This window comes from Macaca mulatta, chromosome 3, assembly GCF_049350105.2.
Source record: "Macaca mulatta isolate MMU2019108-1 chromosome 3, T2T-MMU8v2.0, whole genome shotgun sequence".
In the NCBI taxonomy this organism is placed as follows: Eukaryota; Metazoa; Chordata; class Mammalia; order Primates; family Cercopithecidae; genus Macaca; species Macaca mulatta.
The window spans coordinates 173,597,595-173,611,899 of NC_133408.1; the positions used below are offsets into that span (position 1 = coordinate 173,597,595).

A 14,305-nucleotide genomic window follows, 5' to 3' on the forward strand; every position below is an offset into this window, starting at 1 on the left:
ATGCAATATTTGTCTTTCTGTGCCTGGCCATTGGATACATTTAAAATAGTGATTTTTAACATTGTCAGTCTTTAGGATATGCCAAAAATTATGTCTTTTGCATCTATTTAAAAGCATGCTAAAAAAAATTAAATGTCAACTTAAAAAAGGAAGGAGAATATAGTTTTCCAAAATTATTTTAAGGGATACACCAATAACAATTGTAAAAGCCACTATTCTAGGTTAATTGTCTGAGATTGGAATTTCTGGGCCATAGAGTCTTGGATTTTCAGTTTTACAAAACCATACTCCAAAGTGGTAGTACCAACGTCTCATCTACCAAAAGAGAATTGAATAAAATATTTTAACTATTAACACTTAGTCCCAGTGCAGTAGCTCACGCTAGTAATCCCAGCACTTTGGGAGGCCGAGGCGGGTGGATCACCTGAGGTCAAGAGTTCGATACCAGCCTGGCCAACATGGTGAAAGGCCGTCTCTACCAAAAGTACAAAAATTAGCCAGGTGTGGTGGTGCATGCCTATAATCCCAGCTATTCGGGAGGCTGAGGCAGGAGAATCGCTTGAACCCGGGAGGTGGAGGTTGCAGTGAGTCGAGATCACACCCCTGCACTCTGGACTGGGTCACAGAGTGAGACTCTATCTCAAAAAATAAAAAATAAAAACCTAAATATTAAAAAATTAAAAAATTTAAAAATAATTGCATTTTAATAATATCACATTTTAAATTTATGTTTAACCTCCATTAAATTTAAAGCTTTTTTTTTTAAGTAGGGCATGCCCTCTTTTTCTAGTAAGTTACCTGATTATGGGCACCCAGTTACTTTCTCACAAATAATAATGTTGATAAATAGTAATTATAGTAGAGATGTTGCATAACCTGACCACGATAAGGTCAAGTTGTCTCTAGAATGCAAATCCCACTGATGGCCATTTATATAGCATTATTGATGTTGTTGTCTTGAAAGACATGTTGTAAGTTCTTGTAGCTTGGCACCATATTCATCATGCGTGATTTTTCTCCAATCATTTATGTTCCTGCCTCTCAAGAGGTCAAGTGGCTGGAAGCCACTGCATCTGCAAAGCAGACTGATCATTGTTGAATAGTTTTCATCTGGAAGTTTTCTCTTAGTTTGATGTGATACTCTCCTATCCATTGGACATAGTTCTTTTCTCTGAGTGATAATTCATCAGTTTAATCCTTTTATGAACACCCTTCAAATATATGAAGATAGCTATCATAGTCCACTTAGTCTTGTTTTTCCTCCTTAAACTGAACATTCCCAGTTTCTGGCATGCCCTGGTCTTCGAACTATCCCAGTCATCTTTCTCCATTACCCATTAGCTTGGCAGTGTCCATCTTAAAAAGGAATGCCCCAGACTATGCCCAGTGTTCCAGATGTACTCTTTCTTTTTTTTTTTTTTTTTTTTTTGAGATAGAGTCTGTTGCCCAAGCTGGAGTGCAGTGGTGCAATCTTGGCTCACTGCAGCGTCTGCCTCCCGGATTCAAGTGATTCTCTTGCCTCAGCCTCCTGAGTAGCTGGGACTACAGGCGCAAGCCACCATGCCCAACTATCTATCTATCTATCTATCTATCTATCTATCTATCTATCTATCTAATCTATTTATAGTAGAGATGGAGTTTCACCATGTTGGCCAGGCTGGTCTCTAATTCCTGGCCTCAAGCAATCCTCCCACCGCCTCGGCTTCCCCACGTGACCAGATGCACTCTGGGTGTTGAGCAGCATCAGTGCTGGACACAATGCTTCTTAGTGTGTCCTATCATTGCACTTGTCAGGTATTTACTGAGCATTTACCAGGATGCTGTGTGGGTGTGTGGGGATAAAGAAATGAATCAGTCAAGATTCTACCTTTCATGTGCTTATATTCTTGGTGAAGAATAGAAAGGGAAATACGGGACAAAGAAATAGCATATATCCACAGCATTAATTCAAGACAGAAAATATGGCAGGATAGGTAAAAATGCCTTGCTGTGGGAGGAAGAAATTACGAAGGAGAACTGGGAAGGCTTGGTGAAGGATATGAACTAGACTTTATGAAGAATAAAGAGGATTTAGACAGAGGCTTGAAGAAGAGCAAGAACAAGTGATAAATGTCTGGGATGTGGAAAGGAAGGCTTGGGTCAGACTGGAGAATCGCGAATGTCAGACTCCAGGACCTTTGCCTTTTTAAATTAAGTAGCAAGGAGCCACTGAGTGGGCGGTAAGCATGGAGTGCCATGTGGAGACCTGTGCTTTAGGGAAATTTTTCTTAGTTTTGTGTAAGATGGATTTGAAAAGCAAGAGTATAGAGATAGAGGGGAGAGAGACATTAAGTGTCTGAATTAGGGGACAGGGAAGGAAAATGGAGAGGAAGGAACAGGTTAAGAGATAGTAAAGAGGTAAACTTGATAAGACTTGGCCACTGATTGGCTATAGAAGAAATACTGATTGAAATTAGTATTATCTTTTCTATGCTGTATTTGTGGTGATTTCTGTAAAACACAAATTCAGGATCTCACATTTACCCATTACATTTAATGTCATTTATTTATTTAGAGAGATTCTCGCTCTGTCACCCAGGCTAGAGTACAGTGGCACGATCTCAGCTCACTGCAGCCTCCACCTCCCAGATTCACGCAATTCTCCTGCCTCAGCCTCCTAAGTAGCTGGGATTACAGGCATGCGCCACCATGCCTGGCTAATTTTTGTAGTTTTAGTAGAGACGGGATTTCACCATGTTGGCCAGGCTGGTCTCAAACTCCTGACCTCAGGTGATCCACTCACCTCGGCCTCCCAAAGTGCTGGGATTACAGGCATGAGCCACCATGCCTGGCCAAATTTAATGTTATTTTTAAGTCATCATTTCAGCCTATTGAGATATTTTTGAATCTTCATTCTGTCATCAAAAAATCTTAGCTATTCCTGTAAGTTCCATGTCTTCCTTGATTACATAAGCAGTCATTTTTTTACGCATGTCATTGAAAAAATGTCCAACAGCTTAGGACTAAGTTGAGAATTTGGGAGCTATACCTCCTGACACTTCCTTGTATGTTGACGTATATATTACTTAGTGCCTCAGGAGTTCATATGTTTTTCTAACTAGGAACCTGAGCTTTAGCTCAAGAGCAGGCCCTACAGCTTCAGTTTAAATGCCAGCTTTTCTACCTACTACTTATATGACCCTAAAAAGCTACTCAGCCTCTCTGCCTTGATTTCCTCATCTGCAAAAAGGTAATAATAGTCCTTTTCTCAAAGGGTTGTCTCAAAAAATGTCAATCTTTTGTAACCGGTTTTCGCAAAATAATATGCTCCCCCCGAAATGATTTGCTGCTATTTTGATAATGATGATAATGGTAATGACAGTAATTACCTTTACCAGTTCCCATAACAGTCATTCCACATATTTCATAATCTACCCTGTAAAAGATTGATCAGGTTTCTTGCTGGTGTCTTCCCAGCCTAATTCTTTTAATGCAGCCAACCCTTCCTCATGTCCACCCAAGATGGGCATGCAAACCTGTTATGGACAATACTAGATATTTGTTCAGGAATCCTCCCATCCCTTTACTGTTAGGACCCACTTGTCCCAACTAAACCATTCCTTAGGAACTCTCTTCTTGGGCAGCTTTCAAATTACCTTTGGAAACAAGATCAAGACAACCAAGAGCCGAATTTACCGCTGCCCCAAGTCAGTTAGGAAAGGATCATTTGACCTATTCTTTGTGAGATCCTTCTAGCTTCTAGTGAGTACCACTTTCAAATTATTCATGAACTACTTTTTAATTATCTGTTCAGAATTTTGCCTACAATTCCAAATTCACCCCATTTCTGTAATTTATGTTCCTTTTCTTTTATGAACATCAGGGATTTGCTCCCAGGCACTTTTTCCTGTGTGTCAGGATACCTTCAAAATGTTCAGCAGTGGTTCTGTGATTCCATGCTTTGAATTATTTTGGCACCACAAGATCCTTCCCTAAATTTGTTAAACCTCTCAGGAATTTTTTTGATCTCAATAACCATTAACAAGCACAGTGGATCACTGCATCCTTAAAACAATTCATTCACTTGGTTTCTAGAATTCCATTTATCTAACAAATATTTATTGAGTGCTTGTACAAGAGTTTGTAGATATAACAGTGAACTAAACAGATTAAATATCTGCTTTCATGGAGTTTATGTTCTGTTGTGGATGGGAGAGGGGAGATAGACAATAAATGAATGTAAAACATAAAACATGAAGAATTTTAGGGCCAGGCGCAGTGGCTCATGCCTGTAATTCCAGCACTTTGGGAGGCTGAGGTGGGCGGATCATGAGGTCAAGAGATTGAGACCATCTTGGCCAACATGGTGAAACCCCGTCTCTACTAAAAATGCAAAAAAATTAGCTGGGTGTGGTGACACACACCTGTAGTCCCAACTACTCAGGAGGCTGAGGCAGGAGAATCGCTTGAACTTGGGAGATGGAGGTTGCAGTGAACCGAGATTGCGCTACTGCACTCCAGCCTGGTGACAGAGTGAGACTCTGTCTCAAAAAACAAAACAAAACAAAAAAAGAATTTTCGAAGATAGTAAGTACTGTGGAAAAAAGAAATGGTGTAAAGTAGATAGACTCAGGAGTGTGGGAGGAGCAGGTTGTAGTTTTAAATAGGATGCCCCAGGGAGGCTCTGTCATGTTGAGCTTAGAGGAAAGGTTCCAAGGAGTTGAAAGAGTTTGACCAGCCATCTGGGAAGAGTGCACTGGCACAGGGCAAAGGCCAGGAGGCAGGGCTCTCCAGGACACTTTTAAGGAACAGCAGGGAGGCCAGCATGGTTGGAGTAAAGTGAACAAGAGGAGGAAGGGTATTGGAGGATCACCAAGGGGGGATGGAGGGCCTGGTAGGCCACTCTGGGGATGCTGAGTTCTACTGTGAGTGAAATGGGAAGCCATTACAAGGATTGTGCGTAGGAGCAGCATGATCTTACATGTATTTTAAAATTTAAGTATTGCAAATAGGCTTTAGGGAGACAAGGATGGAAGCAATGAGACCAACTAAAGGCTAGAGTGGTAACCCAGGTGAGAAATGAGGACTCTTTGCACTGTTGGTAGCAGCAGAGATGGAGGGAACTGAGTGAACTCTGAATGTATTTGAAGAACCAGCCAGCTGAATTCCCTGCCAGATTGAAGATGGGGTATGAGATAAAGAAAGGTATCAAAAATAACTCTCAGGGTTTTATATTTGAGCAGTGAAAAGATGGATGGAGTTGCCAGCTATTGTGACGGAGGATGCTGCAGGTCTGGGCAAGCCGATCAGGGCTTAAATTTGGAGTGTCTCTTAGCCACATGGGGGACAGAGTTGGACATATGCATCAAAATAGGAGAGGTCTGGCCTGGAGATAGATATTTGGCAGCCATCGACATATAAATAGTATAGCTAAATGGAATTTAAAACTATGGGACTAGATGAAATCTTCACAAGAGGGAGTATACTCATGGCAAAGAAGAGGACCATGGACTTCATGAGACAAAGAAGAGGACCATGGACTTTATGAATTTTGCAAGATGAGGAGAAGCCATCAAAGGACATTGACAAGCAGCAGCCAGAGAAGGAGGGGGAAAATCTAGAAAATGTAGTGTTGTAGTGTTGCCAGCATTAGAGCTCAGCATGGACTGAGCGATAAATGTGAATGTTTTTGTGGAGTAGCAGGGATGAAAACTGGACAGGCATGGCCTTAAACAAACTAAGAGTAGAGGAAGGGTAAATAGAGGCAAAACTTTTACACTGAGTTTTGCTGCAAAGGGGTACGGAGAAATGGCATAGTGGCTGGAGAAGTGAAGTCACAGTTTTTTAAATAGAAGAAATAAGTACATACTTGTATTTGAAGAAATGGACTTGGGAAGAAGGGAAATTTGGTGATGTAAGAGAGAAAGGAGAAAATCCCTGAAATTATGTTTTTGGCCAGGGAAGTAAGGGTAGAGGAGGGGTGCGCAACTGGAGTGATTGGTTTAGGTGGGAACATGGATAGTTTTGCCCATGCTGTCTGTCTGTTCTACAGGAATTGAGTTATTTCTCTGTCATTCATATTTTACTGCTTTGTCCAAACAGCAGAACTCTGTCTCCCTTGGACTACTACTTCTGGAACATGGCCATTGCTTTTGGTTTTTGACATATTCTGGTCGTCAGGAGCATTTTGATTCCTTCCCGTAAGAAACTCTACTGCTGTGGCATCTCTGCTACCCATAGTCTCTGAAATGGTGGCCACCTGTTGCTGCCCACTGTCACATCACAGGGGATTATCTGGGAGGAATCTACCATAGTTGCTGAATGATGGACCTATGTTAAATTTTTCTCAGGATTGGGAAAAGTACTCTGTGAGGCTTTGAAAGGGAATAAATAGAAAATCATCTTTCTAGTTGTTATACAACAATGCACACTCAAAGGCACAACACATGCCCCCACGGTGCTGTTGCCTGCTGGTTAATCAGCATACTCAGGTTTCTGGAGACAGTGTTTTCTTATTATATGACTCTGAAGATGCAAAGTGTCCTTACTTCCTCTCTTCCTATTTATTGCCCTCCCCCAGATTGGCACCTGCTGAGGAGTAATTAGGGCAGTCCTAATTTGGACGGCCAAATCCTGATTACAGTGAGGGGAAAAACAGGAAATGTTCTAGTTTTGCTGCCAGCAAATGACTGACTTAAATAGAAAGCCATATACAATTCAAATGATCCAAAATGGTATAACACTGGGGAAGGAGGAAGGGAGCAGGAAGACATTGCAGTCTGATTTTCTCCCATGTGATCCTCAGCAGATATCCTTCAGAGAAATCATAAAATCTAGAAGCTCACAATGCCCTCTGCTGAGGGTTGGCTTGTCTTCCAAGCTTCCCATGAGAACCGGGGCAGCTCCTGGGAGCTTAGAGATCTGAGGAAAGGTGAAAAACATACCACCTTTCTATGAGTGCCTCATTCTGGAGAGAAAGACTGTGGACTGTGCCGCAGGTAATGATGTCAGGTTACATGCTTTGGATTAAGAGGGCTTTCCTAAAAAGGGAAATGGGGCTAGAAGTCTTTTCCCTAATTCTCCACACCCCTTGGGGCTTAACGGGAAACTCAGCTGTGAATTCTGTACTGCTCGACATTAGCAATCAGGCACTTGGCCTGTGAGTCGCCTACGTCTAAGCAGAGTGCTTCCCTCCCCTTGCCTGTCCTCTGTCATGAGATCCAGCCAGCAGCTCATGTGTCCCAAAATTATAATGTAAAGATTGGAAATCACAGTTTTCGGAATTTTCTCTCTGTTCCAATTTAGCATCATCAGTTCATTAATCAATTTTTTTCCTTGGAGGTGGGGGATAAGGGGGCTCTCTGCCTTGTGTTGGGCCTGGTAGAGAATACAAATAAAACCTCTTCCCTCGTGTTAGAGGCTCAGTTGGTTTGAGTTGATTTAAGACACAAGCATGTTACTTTCAGCTCACCCCTTTCACCACTTCAGAGAGGAGCTAGAACTCATGCTGGACATGAAGAAAGAGTGAGGAGGAGAAACCTGCAGCGGCTAATGGCAGACATCAGAGCTGGCACTGGGCTAGGTACCTTGTTGACCCTTGGTATGCTCACTGAATGAATGAGGACATTTCTGCCAGACTGAACAGGACAAGCAAGCAGTGGAGCAGGATGGATGACCATGGTGCATGGGAGAAAGGCTGAGAAATCACAGTGACTAGGGTGGACAGTGTGGTTGGGTAGAAATGGGCAGGAAAGGGGATTTTTTTAACATCCTGTATTAGGTAAAAGAGTACTATCGTAGTGTCATGCGCGTCTGTGTGAAGAGACCACCAAACAGGCTTTGTGTGAGCGGTAAAGCTTTTTAATCACCTGGGTGCAGGCGCGCTGAGTCCGAAAAGAGTCAGTGAAGGGAGATGGGGATGGGGCTGTTTATAGGATTTGGGTAGGTAAAGGAAAATTACAGTCAAAGAGGGGTTGTTCTCTGGCGGGCAGGAGTGGGGAGTCACAAGGTGCTCAGTGGGGGAACTTCTTTGAGCCAGGATGAGCCAGGAAAAGGAGTTTCACAAGGTAATGTCATGACTTAAGGCAAGGACCGGCATTTTCACTTCTTTTGTGGTGGAATGTCTTCAGTTAAGGTAGGAACAGGCCATTTTCACTTCCTTTGTGATTCTTCAGTTACTTCAGGCCATCTGGGCGTATACGTGCAGGTCACGGGATGCGGTGGCTTAGCTTGGGCTCAGAGGCCTGACACATAGGTCTTGGTAAGGAGGATGACATGATCAAAGTGGTGTTTTACCATCTCACTGGCCCCACTGTGCTCAATAGCAGAGACTAGACACTAGGGGCTCTGGTTGCTTCTGAAGCCCTTCAGGTTTCCTATGTAGCCAGAGGCCAGGGTTCTATAGGAATGAGACTCTCCTTGAGCTGGCCTTGGAGCTTTTGCCAATCTAACTTAACTTCGAACCTCAGAACAGCCAAGGGCATACACCAGGGAAACGCTCTGCAAGCTCCAGCTTGTGACCTGTCTCTCAAAGCTATGTTGTCTCCTAACACTGATATATATATTCATTTATATTAAACATTAAATAGCTACAAAAACATTATGACCTATATACAGTATCTGTTTCATAGAGGGCATTCAGCAAATGAGCTTTTATTATGTGCTCCTATAATTTATTATGCAAAACTTTATACTAGTATTTATTCCATTGTATTGTAATTTAAACTTTTAAAATATATTATTTCATTAGTTATTGGTTTAACTGTTTTTCTTTAAAAAAAAAAACACATTGTTTTTCAATTGTAGCTTCACACAGAGTTATTTAGGGAGATTTCAAAACACACATCTTGGGTTCTCCATACTAGGCCGACTGAGAGTTAGACCTGGGCCAGTTTAGTTTAAAAATATCCTCAAAGTGATTCTCATGTGTTACTGGTTAGAAATCACTGGTCTGGGCCAGGCACGGTGGCTCACGCCTGTAACCTCAGCACTTTGGGAGGCCGAGGTGGGTGGATCACCTGAGGTCAGGGGTTCGAGACCAGCCTGGCCAACATGGTGAAACACTGTCTCTACTAAAAATGCAAAAATTAGCTGGGCATGGTGGTGGGTGCCTGTAATCCCAGCTATTCAGGAGGCTGAGGTAAGAGAATCACTCAAACCTGGGAGACAGAGGTTACAGTGAGCCGAGATCATGCCACTGCACTCCAGCCTGGGTGCAGAGTGAGACTTGGTCAAAAAAAAAAGAAAGAGAGAGAGAGAGAAATCAAGAAATCACTGGTCTGAACTCTTAGCTTCCAGAAGTAACTTATTATGTCATTTTCTACACACCTGTCTGCAATATCTTGCATGGTGTCTCTGTATGGGGCTTGCACTCTTTGTTTTTGATCAAGTGAATCCCTTCACTCATCCTTTCCAGTACATATCAGCTGCCCTTCTGACCAAATACAGATGCTACCCACCTAACCAGTTGCCCTACAAATTCTCTAGCAAGCAGCCAGTCCTCATTTCTCCTACCCAAGTCTACCATAATCAGATAGGAGTCTGTTGCAGTGACCTTGACATAAAGTAACAAGGACCTCGACTGGAATGAAAATAAATAATAAAGTATTAATACCTAGTCTCTGTGCCAGGGACTTTATAGTCATAGCTCATCTAGTCAGTCGCAACAATTCTGTTAAATTAGATTCTCTCTGCTTTTCAGATGAGGAAACAGAGGTTCAGAAAAGTTAATAACGTGGCAAAGGCCGCAGAGCATGAAGTGGTAGTATGTGTGTGAAAAGCACTAGCTCTATCTCAGTCTTCAGCCCAAAGGAGAGGCAATGGAATTAAAGAGGAAACAGGAAACCTGAAAAATGTTTCCAATGCTTTAGAGAGACAGTGTAATAACTAGGAAAACAGACTGCAGAACAGCGGGTCTGGTTCAGTTCAGGTTCTAGCTTGCTAGTTGGCTGACCACCATCAAGTTCCCAACCTTCTATGCCTCTGTATTTCACTTATAGAATGGAAGTAATGTTAGTACCTACCACACAGGGTGGTTGTGGGGATTAAAAGTTAATATATGCCAAATGCTCAGAAGAATGCACAGCTCATGGTAAAGGCTAAATTGTCAGCCAATATGATTATTTATTGTTGCTGCATTTGATGCTGTTTTGTATTATTTACTTTTAAATTCATTGATGATATTGTTGATATTCAATAATAGGACGGTACAAGAAAGTTTTTTTATTTTTATTATTATTATACTTTAAGTTTTTTTTTTTTGAGACGGAGTCTCGCTCTGTCATCCAGGCTGGAGTGCAGTAGTGCGATCTCAGCTCACTGCAAGCTCCGCCTCCCAGGTTCACGCCATTCTCCTGCCTCAGCCTCCAGAGTAGCTGGGACTACAGGCGCCCGCCACTACGCCTGACTAATTTTTTTGTACCGTTAGTAGAGACGGGGTTTCACCGTGTTAGCCAGGATGGTCTCCATCTCCTGACCTCGAGATCCACCCGTCTGGGTCTCCCAAAGTGCTGGGATTACAGGCGTGAGCCACGGCGCCCAGCTATTATTGTACTTTAAGTTCTGGGCTACAGGTGCAGAACATGCAAGTTTGTTGCATCGGTATACAATGTATACCACCGTGCCACGGTGGTTTACTGCACCCATCATCCTGTCATCTACATTAGGTGTTTCTCCTAATGCTATCCCTCCCCTAGTCCCCCAACCCACAACAGGCCTCAGTGTGTGATGTTCCCCTCCCTGTGTCCGTGTGTTCTCATTGTTCAACTCCCACTCATGAGTGAGAACATGCGGTGTGTGGTTCAGAAAGATATTTTTAGGTCATTTGTTATTTTCCTGGTGTTTGGTGCTTCAGTTGTATCATTCATTGCTTCAATCTGTTACTCATTCAAAAATCATTCATTGAGCACTTCTGGGAGCCAGCATTATTCTAGGGCTAAAGGTAGAGAAGTGATTTGACTAGGTAAGGTCCTTGCTTTTGTGGATTTTACACCTTAATGGAGGGAGCTAGATAATAATCAAGTGGAAATAAACAATAAATTTCTCATTAATAAGGATGATGTGATTAAATAAAACAAGAAGTTCAAGTGAGGAGTAAGATCAGGGAAGCCGTCGTGGAGGATACGGTGTTTGAGCTCAGTTCTGAAGGATGAGAAGGAGCCATGTGGAAATGTGGGGAAGAAAACTCCAGGTGGAGAAAGGAGCAAGTCCGAAGATGGGAAGTAGCATGAATTCAGGTTAGTGAGCAAAGAGAATGAATACTGAGTGACATTAGACAGGTACAGGGGTCGGATCATTTGGATCATTTCTGACTGCACATGAGAATCACATGGGAGATGAAAACATATCCAGACTGAGCCCCACTTCAGACTGTGAATTGATGTATTTTTAAAATGCTTCCCAGGTGTTTTCATGTGCAGTCAGGATTAAGAACCATTAATAAAGGATCTTGAGGCTAGAGAATTTGAATTTTATTCTCAGTTAAATGGGAAGACATGCAAAGTTTAAATAGGGAGTTATCTGATCTGAGATCTGCTTATAAAGATCTTAATGATATTCAAACACAGACTATATTTAAATTTGCTTTATTATGAGAAAAATCTGAACATTGACGGTTGAGACAGTTCTTTTTTTTTTTTTTTTTTTTTTTGAGGAATTTTGCTCTTGTTGCCCTGGCTGGAATGCAATAGCGTGATCTTGGCTCTCTGCAACCTCCACCTCCCAGGTTCAAGCAATTCTCCTGCCTCAGCCTCCCAAGTAACTGGGATCACAGTGCCACCACACCCAGCTAATTTTGTGTTTTTAGTAGAGACAGGGTTTCACCACGTTGGCCAGGCTGGTCTTAAACTCCTGACCTCAGGTGATCCACCCATCTCGGCCTCCCAAAGTGTTGGAATTAGAGGCGTGAACCACTGCGCCCACCTGATACAGATTTTATATGAATTCTTGGTCCACTACCTGTGTTACAGTATAATTTTTTTCTTCTTGATCTTTTAAGTATCAGCTATGACCCTTCATATGAGAACTTGTCTGTTTAAAGGTTGTTATTAAATTATCCCCAAGAGTTACCTTCTGTAAAGTGTCATTCCAAAGCTTTTTTCCCGAGGTCCCCTTGGATGGTTTCTGTTTTCCATGGGCGCCCTCCAGAGTTATCAGAAGTTGTCATTCTCAGGTAGACATACACATTATCATAAAGCTCTCTGACCAGCATTGAGTATGGTGTCAAAGATGTTCTGATGTTCCTCTCCTCTTTTCCTATGTATCCTGCTCCATCTTAACTGACTTTTTGGTTTTGGTTTTGTGTTCGTTTTGTTTTATTTGGCAGCACAATACTATTATCTTTGCATCCCTAATTATCATTATCACTTGTGCTGCCAGACATTTCACTGCGGTTTCATCTGCTGCAGGTCCAGTTATTCACAGTCTAAACTGGACGACGGCACTTTAATTTGGACCAGCCTTGTCCAGGGTTCATTTGTTGAGCTTGGCTCCTAGTTTTTGAAGTATCTTGAAAGATTCAGTCTGGGAAAGTAAACATCATGCCTTGGCTGTCACCAAACAGTTGAATCCAATTAGCCCCACCTGCCCCTGGTTGTTTACCTAATGAAAGACTCAGCACCCCAGCTGTGTCCAGGGACCATGCACACTCGCACTTCCCAACTGTTCCAGAGAGGAAGCGGTACACATCAGAGCCAGGCGACACCAGCAGATGTTTTCTGAATGAAATTCACTCAGCCGTATCTCGAGGATGGACCTTTATCTTGGCAGCCTCATCACCTGTACCAAAAGGTACACCTATTTTCCTCCTCCTCTTGGGAACAGATACAAATAGTTACACAGATGGCTGTGTCTGTGGCCCACTGAGCTGTGAATTAATGAGTACATTATGGTTCTGGTAGGGATGATTAACCTTGCTTCTCCTATGGAATAATTGTTGGAGGTATAGCTCTTCTTTTTTGAGGCTATTTGGATATGTCCTGGACTTCTGTAACCCACATGATCTGATTTATCAGAAAATCAAAAACAAATAAATGCAATTAGTCAGGGTGGACTTGCCACTTGAGTGAAAAATTTTCTTTACGGTAATTGTATATTGCTGATCAATGCCAGTATTTCAAATTAGAATATTTGGGATTACTTTGGGGATTGATGTTCGTTCTAGTATGTACTAATATATATATTGTTGAGGGCAGTATGTTAGTAGCATTTTCATTCATTGGGATGACCATTTTTTAATAAAATGGGATCGATGCATATTAGAGATAACATAATCTTGAATTACTGAATTAATCCAGTCCTTTGAAAACATGTAAGTAAATAATGTGGGTACCTTTAATGTCCTCCAACCTAACCTAATTTTTTTAGTTCAGCTAATGCTAAAATGGAAAATTCTAGCCCTTCAAAATGTACAATACCATCTTACACCTACAGCTCCGACTATTTCCTGAACCTGAGGGCAGATACAGGCCAGCAAGGATGGGCTCAAAGACGTAGATGTTGACAAAATGAGTTGGGCTTGGGCTTCTCACTCTGTGAAACAGAATTTGACCTGTAGTGTGGGTCTAAGAGGAATTGAGCCATATAGCCAAGATTCTCTCTGGATATGAACAGTGAAATCTCACACAGCCAAGATTCTTTCTAGATATGAATGGTGAAATTGAAATTTTATATAATTTCCACATGTCACAAAATATTGTTATTTTAGTTTTTTAAAAACCATTTTAAAATGCCAACACCACTGTTAACCTACAGGACATACAAAGACCACCGATGAGTAGGGTGGCCCGCAGCTCATGGTTTGCCCACCCCATTGTATCAGACAGAGTGCTAACTGGGAAGTTATGGATAAGTGTAAAAGGAGGGGTTTTGTTTGTTTTGTTTCCAAAGGGACAGATCATTGTAGGCTGACATAGTCAACAAATTCTTCACAGAGAAAGTGAGTTTTTGAGGAGACTTTCCAATAATAGGCCACCTAGGAATAAGTAGCGTAGACGGGAAAGGCTTGTTAATAATCTCTCCTTGGTTCATTTGTTTTACGAGTCAGGACTATTTTATGTTGGAATTTTTCAGAGGGGGACACACCTGTATTCATTATCCTGATTTGCATTGAATCCAGAGAGGCATGGAGAAGGGCATGGCACAGAGTGATCTGTGATTTGGTTAAATGCCAAATGACTTGACAGCTCATCAAAGTTGTTTAGTGCAGAGAAGAAAACTGAAACCATTAAGATGCTTTTAGTGCAATAAGTTATCTCGACTTTTGAAATTGAAGAGGGCTTATTTTTATCTGTATTTCAGTTCTTATATGCCTTCCATATACCAAGTATTG

The 14,305-nt window shown here is 41.9% G+C and overlaps 1 protein-coding gene and 1 long non-coding RNA gene across 6 annotated transcripts in view; both read left to right on the top strand.

Annotated features, from left to right (window-relative positions):
* The window catches only part of EXOC4 (exocyst complex component 4), an 815,224-nt gene that overhangs the window by 646,204 nt on the left and 154,715 nt on the right, over window positions 1-14,305 (top strand). Inside the window, exon 13 of one of the 5 annotated variants that reach the window (XR_013415598.1) lies at window positions 1,537-2,352. The exons of 3 other annotated variants lie outside the window; for them this stretch is intronic. The gene's annotated coding sequence lies outside the window, so the exon portion shown is untranslated. Of the gene's footprint in view, window positions 1-1,536; window positions 2,353-14,305 lie in introns of those variants that run through there. One more of the 5 variants, XR_013415599.1, reaches the window with a different exon arrangement.
* Window positions 1,407-9,225, top strand: LOC144339971 (uncharacterized). The gene is made up of 2 exons (XR_013415604.1): window positions 1,407-2,660; window positions 9,102-9,225. It is a non-coding gene; the product is annotated as an uncharacterized LOC144339971 (long non-coding RNA).